An 8,640-nucleotide genomic window follows, 5' to 3' on the forward strand; every position below is an offset into this window, starting at 1 on the left:
CTGTCTGTAATTTCGAAATAACTACCTCATATTAAGCTCATATGGTTATTTGAACGATATCATAACTGAATCACACGTTTTTAAAATTTTTGTCTGTCTGTCTGTCTGTCTGTCTGTCTGTCTGTTTGAAAAGGCTAATCTTTGGAACGGCTGAACCGATTTTGACGGGACTTTCACAGGCAAGTAGAGGATTGACCAGGGCGTAACATAGGCTACTTTTTTAACCGACTTTCAAAAAGGGAGTTGTGTTTTTCTACCTATGTACACAGAAATCTCCGAGATTTCTGAACCGATTTGCGTCATTTCTTTTTTAATCGATAGAGGAACTTTGCGACATTGTTTCATAAAAAATTTGGAGTCCAACTCCTCAATCCTGATGCTGCAGGGGATCTGACCAATCCACGCGGGCGAAGCTGCGGGCATCAGCTAGTTATAGAATAAAATACATGAGTGAAGTTGTTCTCTTTCGGGGTGTAACATCGACCATATTGCTTACCACCCTAGTGAATGTTGTTTGCACATCATAAAACTACAGCCGAGTTTCTTGGTGGTTGCCGAGTTTCTTGCTGGTTCTTCTCGGTAGAAAAGGCATTCCGAACCAGTGGTAGTTGCTTTTGACGATTCAAAAGTACTTGAGTTTTTTGACAGTCTATTCTCGCATGTAGGTATAAGACCTAAGTTTACATTTTGAGAAAGCCTGAGTCTAAAATTTTGATTTACTGGAAATTGTTGTCAAAAATGGTAAAGCAATAATTTTATGGTCGAATTTATACTTCAGAAATGCTGGTGTTTGAAGAATGTTAAATTGACACTAATTTTAGTCTATCATTCATTCATTCATTTATTCATTTAGTTAAATTAAAAATTTATAAACTTTGTATCTACCTATTCAAACGAACTTAACAACTGTTAAGTATGTAAGTAGACACAAGTATTTTTAATACTTATTTAACTTTTTACAATTTTATATGATTGTGATAATGACATTTCGGCATTTTCGTACAAATTCCAAAATGTGTTCAGTAAGTAATTTGAAGTTTTATTATGTTGACCTATTGGGTCTTTTAATTGCTGGTTTGGGTAAACATCGTGTATAGAAAATGAAGCCAATGAAAAGAAGTTTTATAGATTTTAAGTAGTGAAATAATTCGTAAAACAATAGGGCAGTTGACTTTCACAAAGTAACATTTTATTTGCAAAAATAAATATAATACAAAACCTTATTATTATTCAAAACAGATTATTTACCTAAGTTTTGAAAACCATCAATATGCCTAGGCATAACATGAAGTAAGTACTTAGGTACATAGGTAATAAACATTTTTTATTCGTTCATTTATGAAAAAAGAGTTAAGTCAACTGCCCTTGTACTTCTACTTAGTTACAATTTTAGTCTTATTTGCACTGGAGATTTTGAATAGGCACCTAAAATCTAGTTCTTGAAACAATTATAATATTACCAGTTTTAAACCTGTGGACCTAGCACCAAAGTTCGATAAATAAAATGTGATGATGCACTTAATTCCGATAGGCAGACCTCTCAAATAAAGGTAATAGGTAATTCAACCATTTACTAAAAATGCGATAATCACAATGTGCCAATCAAACTTCTGTGCTAGCTCTTGCTGGACTTATATTTTTTGTACTTAGCTAATTTAACAATATTATATTCAGGTTGTACAACTAACTAAACCTAGTATATTAATTGTGTTCAATAAAATATGAATTTATTATTATTGTCTATCTAGAACTTATACTACTTAAATATGTAATAAGTATTATTTTGATCCTATACAATCTTACTTAAATGATAGCCTTATTACAATCAACAACTACTTAGTACAACTTCCAATAAAAATAATGTACACCTGTTTCGATTTTTTTTACTTGTTAAAATTTTACCGATGTCCGAAAGAATAAAAAGAAATACTTTACACGCAATTGTCTTTTCTTATCCTTTTCGCGCTGGCCATACACGATCAAGTTCACCGGGCAAGTTTGCGGCGCGCGTCCAGTAAACTTGACGGTGTATGGCTGCCAGTTAATTGGACGCCGCTTCAAGTTCGCTGCATCCAAGTTGCTGGTTTCTGAGCGGCACCCAAGGCGTCGTCTGTGAGTGCGGCATCGTACCGGAACTACGCTAGATCGCCTAGAGGCACGGTTTTGCTGATAGAATGGTACCTAGCCACGGCGAAAGCCACCCACTAGACCAGACAAAGACTGCCGGAAGTCAAACTTCACACCTCGCACTTACAAAACGAAATCACTCACGAAGAAAATGGCATTTCATAAAATAGACATTTGAGAGATAATAATTAGCAGAGTTCTCACTACAATATATGAAAACTAGATGATTTCTGACACTATCAGCAAGGATTTAGGTTTTAAAATTCCGTGGAAACTGGGAACTCTGATTTTCCGGGATAATAAGTAGCCCGTATTATTATTTATTATATTCGTCTCCGGAATGCAAGTTATCTCTATACCACGTCAAGATCGGTTCAACGGATTGGTCGAAACAGTTCCCACCAGATTTTATAAAAACCAGAACTTACGTGGCGAAGTCGTGGGCATCATCTAGTAGGTAATATTATAAATGTGAAAGTCTGGATGTTTGATACTTACTCCTGAGAATGAAGAATGGAACTAGGCTATTTTTATGCTGATAGACCAGTTCCCGCGGGATTTTTTAAAAACCTATATGCAAACAGAAAAAGCCGCGGCCACTATCTATATTTCTAAAATATTAATAAAGATAGAAAGACGTCTCCACAGTGGAAACTCTGTTGGGGGGAAATTCGATTTACAAACGTCACAGGCATACGCCTATTTTAATTCAGCCGGCAGCATAATCGCGGTGGCTATTTTGGAGTTTTTATTTTGGCGTAGTTCGCGTGTGGTCGGTGGCTAGCTTTTGGCGGGAAAGCAGACGTCATTAGTGGCTGACCGATTGTCACCGGTGCAACAACTGGAGCCTGGATATGGTGAGTCTTCATCATATGAGTTTTTTTAATACAAGTAGCGAGCAAACGAGCTGGGTGATTACCGCCGCCCATGAACATTTGCAGCACCAGAGGAACCGCTGTTAATGCATTGCCGGCATTTCAGGACTTTATTGACGTAGTACATTGTTGGATATAGAACTTCATCATACTGCTACTCCTGTCCATAAATCAAATACCTACTGCGTAAACTTATACGTGGTCTTCAATTCCACTCTTGGACTGTCCGGCTCCAACAGCCATCGCTTCTCTGAACTAGCATTGGACAAGTCCAACGCAATTTCAACGTAGTATTGATCTGGGCTGTCAGTGACTTTGGTTCTCCTGCGAATCTCTTGGTGAGTCTTGCATGTGTCTAATTATGAACTTCACCACACCCGCGGAAAATCGGGTCAACCTATTTCTCGGTCCTGAACTCCTGATGAACCTATTTTGATCAAAGGAACCACACACATTTTATAATCTTTCATAAGTATTTTATGATTCACTGACTTATTAGAACCAAAAAACTCCCAGCTCTACCTAGGTGTCCGTATAATTTGATCAAATTCGTGGAGATTGTTTCAGAATATTTACAGTAATTATGAATTTATCTTATGTAGGTACCTATAGCTATAGATTTTAAGTATTTATCTTTGGATCGTGTCAATGTACCTAACTAAGCATAATATAGGCAAATTATTTAAGTAGTAAGTAGATATACCATATTATAAGGTTTTATAATTTAAAATAAGTACGATAAAGAAGAGCCCTAATTTCTTTTGCTTGAACCTACATAAAAGTGTCTGCTCTGTCTATGATTTTCAAAATGCAGCCAGGTAGAGTCTAACAAACAATAATAGACACGGTTTGAGTACCTACGGAACCCTAATTTTTATTATTTGATATTTTACTATGCAGTTTGTACTACAATCTGACCAATTTTGAAACCTATTAGGTATATCTAGTATCGTTTTTGAGATATAGAGCTGAAATAAATAACATTGACAAAATATGTACTTACCTACTATTTTTTACGCAGAACAATCTAAAGCCAAAGGTTCGTCTCGGTTCCAACTTTCATCGTGGGTAAAAAGTAAAAAGATTATAATAAGTACCTATAAATGGCACATTCATATATGGACCTAATCTATTTAGGCGGAACTTTGGAGATCCACGTGCCCGCCGCATGATCTGAACCAAGTTTACGTGTTCAGACGGGGATTAAATCCTTATCATTTTATCAAAGCTATCAAGTTAGGTACATCAGTGTTTCGTGATTGTAGTCTAACACCTACGCATTTACTTCGTAGGTACCTACCTATTCAAACCCCGACATATAAAAAAAGAGGTGCATAGGTCTAACAAAAATTACCTTCCTAGCAGAAGCTTAACGCTTTGTTAGGGGTTTATTTTTTTATTCTCATTTATTTATTTTGCACATTTTACCCTATTTTTAAAAAATGTTCAAAAATAACAGAAATAACAAAAAATCAAATAACAAAAACAACAAACACTAAAATAACAAAAACAACAGAAAAAATAACAGAAACACAGAAAGAACAAAAAATAAAATAACAGCAACACCAAAATCAATAAATGAAAGAAACAAAAGAGAAATAAAATAACAGAAACAACAGAAAACTAAAGTAACGCAAGAAAAAAAAAACATTATTATTATAGTCATATTCATACAAATGATTGATAGGATGTAAAGGCTTACTTATGTAGTCATGGTGATGGAAGGCATAGGTTGTAGTGGGCACTGACTGACGCCAGCAGTTGGGCGATATTGCGTTTTTCCGAAAGGAAACGTCAATAGTTCCACGACCGCGTCACTGCTACCTGTCCTAAGTTATAATATTAGTATCCGTAGGGGGGCGCTTCTAAAATCAATGATTATCCGCTTGTCTTGTCTTTGGAATCATCTCCTCACATCTGGTAGGGGAACACCGCGCTTACCACGAAACTTTTCCAGGTCCTCAATAAAGAAAAGGACCCTTAAAGAAAATTGTGAAAAAATAGTTGGGGCGATCCTGTAACTACCTATGTATGTCTCAATACAGCCCTTAAAAATGTAATACCTATATGTAATGTAAAATCCGGAGTCACCTTCATATTATCAAAAAGATCAAATCAATATAATCGCACGATAACTTTTATTTCATTTTCATAATGCATGTCATGTACGTGGTCTTATATGCTGTACCTACACATCTATTCATACTTTCATGTAAAAGGATAAACTGACTGATTGACATATCAACTTATAGCTTATACCGCTGGGCCTACAATTTAGCTTGGCGGTATTACGTTTCCGTGCCCTGGAGTGCGCGGCATGCGCTTGATCTCTCTCCGGTCGTGTCGGACTGCCGTCCCACAGGACTATGACAGAGATATAGAGAGTGCACTGTCTATGTGCACACACTAAAGTTGTACTCTGTAATATCTCCTTCGTAGTTGGCTAGACTTCGTTCTATTTGACTGTTGTGGCCTAAATTATTTCTTTGAACTCGATGGCTGGATTTAAGTAGTTATTGAAAAAAATTGGTAGAAAGTGGAAACTTAAAACTATGAAATAACAGTAATAATTCATAATTTGTAAATAAAAACCATCACCATCAGTTTTTACACCTATCGGTACTCCGATCACTATGAACAGTGAGCATGTCGATGACGCGATCTTGAATTTTTTACCCATCTATTACCCAACGTGCTTAAAAAAGCCTTAACTTCAATAAGCAACAGGACTGATGGAAGGATCTTAAGATACCCAACTCTTCAGAAAGACGTCTGATCTGAATCATTCTGTGGGATTTAACCGCCTCGATTACCAGCCTCAGCGCATATTGGGAGGCTCAGAGATCTATTACGAACACATAATATTATGAGAGTAAGCTTTTTCTCGATAGAATAACCTTTTACTAAGTCTCAACGCGAACAAATCGGCTTATAGTCTAAAGTCTAAACCGCCCGATTGCATATGACCCAGAAAATAGAAATACTAAGTATAAAAACAAAGTTTGCAACGTGACCACGATGCCCACGAGCCATTTATTTTCTTATTTACCCCGACATGTACGAGTATGTATGATGAAATACGGTCGGTGATCGGTTGCGCGGGCGAGATAAGGCCTAACCAGTTCCATCTAGCCTCTGCAGTATGTTCCGTGCCCCCACTGGACTCTATACAGATAACGAGCACGTAAACAACCGCTTATATACAAAAATAGATCAAATTAGAACCAAACGACTCGTGTAATATAAAAGTGAAAAAAGAATGGTCAGTGGGGACTACCAACAGATGTGAAAACGAGTAAGTATTCCTTTTTGGGTTTTCAAATTCATAATTCTTTTTACTGTAATTGCGATGCAGTTGAATTAATTGCACTAAAACCACATCCAAACTGCACAGCAGCCACTAAATCAATGGCTTCTAAAGTCCTCTCAGAGAGGTTCATATGAGGACCTTAAACAGGCACAGCAGAAGGCTTCTACAAATTAGCTCTACCCATTGTCTCATTATCACCAATTCAGCGGTTTCCAAACTACGGCCCGCGCGGCGGGCCTAGACCGGCCTTGAGTTAACTGAAATGCTTGATATCCGGCCCACCATAGCTTATTATGGCAACATTGTATTTATTATGTAGAGAACTCGTACAAAATAATAAGCTGACAAAATATGTTTTAAGAAGGTCTCTTAGGCAAAAAAGGTTGGAGACCTCTGGTGTACATAATATTTAAATATTGTGTAGAATATGGCTTCCGTTATCCTCGCCAGTTACAATATTTTGGGACCTTCAAAAGAAGAGTGAATAGACACCTTTCATGACCAATATTACAATCCACCTTAAGCTACATCATCATCACTATTTGGTATGATTGCAATCAAGCGCAAGCTTTTATAGCTTGCTACAAGAATCCTGAAGTTGTAACAAAAATCATTTTCCCCATTATTTCATAACAATTAATATAAATTATACTAAGTACATATTTGTTTACTCGGTTGTTCATAATGTTGTTTCATTGTCGTACCGGTGACACCAACCGTCTGCAGATAAGCGAACCGGCTGAAACCGCCGCACGCGCCGGCCGCAGGGGGCCCAGCACGCGCACGCGCACACACCGTGTCGTCTCACCACGCACACATTCATCCATAGCCGCTGATAACAAGCGTCGAAGTTTACCCGTTCAAACAAGCACCTAATCTAACTAATGAGTGTCATATAATGACGCACAATTTTGCACTGTCGATTGGTTGCTGCATGCAGCACGCTACATTGTAACGTCTCGATAGTCTAACATTCTCGTTTGTTAGGTAAATATTTTGTTAGAATTTTTATTTAGATGCCAATAGGTACTCAATAATAGTTTTAAACATCTCAAATATTGAATGTCTCGACTCTCGGCCTCGACGCAAAATACACGCAATGAAATGTTATTTGAATATTCGTCGAGTCTAACCTTTTCATCATCCCTGTTGCCACGTAGGTAACTTACCTATAGTCACAATATTAGACCAGGGTTTTCTGGTTTTCAATTACCTTAACTTACCAGATGATACCCGCGACTTCGTCCGCAAGGATTTAGATTTTTTTAAATACCGTAGAAACTCTGATTTTCCAGGATAAAAAATAGTTTATGTCCGTCTCCAGGATGCAAACTATCTTTGTACCTAGTAGACGGTGCTCGCAATTTCATCCTAGTGCATTTACGTTTTTAAAAATCCCGTGGGAATTCTTTGATTTTCCGGGATCAAAAGAAGCCTAGATATATCCTTCCCAGGGATGCGAGCTATCTCTGAACCAAATTTCATCAAAAACGATTTAACGTATACCTAAGCCGTGAAAAGCTAGCAGACATACAGGCAGACACACTTTTGCATTTACAGTACCTATTACTTAGCTAGTATGGAATCATGGATCTTTAAAATTAGAAAAAAAAATGCAGCCGGAAAAGTTTTGCATATCACTGGGAATTTGGCGTCAATATTGATTTGTTTATTATCTTATCGCAGCGTCTGAATCTGAAAACTTGTGATTATATAACTCTTAAAGATACTAGTCACGCACCTATACTCCTTTAATAAACTAGTATCACGCAGTAGGTAAGTGTCTAACCTATTATCGCTTTCCAGTCAGAATTGATTGTCTAGATAAGATTGCAGATACCTATTCTGATATTCGACATTTTTATTAGGTATGTTATAACCTTAGAAAAACCGGCCAAGTTCGAGTCAGACTCGCGCTCCGTACTCGGGTATTTTTTCCAACATTTTGCACGATAAATCAAAAACTATTATACATAAAAATAAATAAAAATCTGTTTTAGAATTTACAGGTAAAGCCCTTTCATATGATACCCCACTTGGTATACTTAGTTATCTTACTTTGAAAGTTAAAACACATTTTAATTTTTTTTAATGATGTAACCACAAATTCGCGGTTTTCAGATTTATTCTTGTACTGGTGCTATAAGCTACCTACCAAATTTCATGATTCTACATGGGATTCCCAAAAACCCATCCGCTTTACCGATTTGTATGAAATTTGGTACCGAGGTAGCTTTCTCTGTAATTGACATAGGCAACTTTTTATCCCGGAAAATCAAACAGTTCCCACGGGATCTTTAAAAACCTAAATCCACACAGACGAAGTCG

This window comes from Maniola jurtina, chromosome 4, assembly GCF_905333055.1.
Source record: "Maniola jurtina chromosome 4, ilManJurt1.1, whole genome shotgun sequence".
Lineage (NCBI taxonomy): Eukaryota > Metazoa > Arthropoda > Insecta > Lepidoptera > Nymphalidae > Maniola > Maniola jurtina.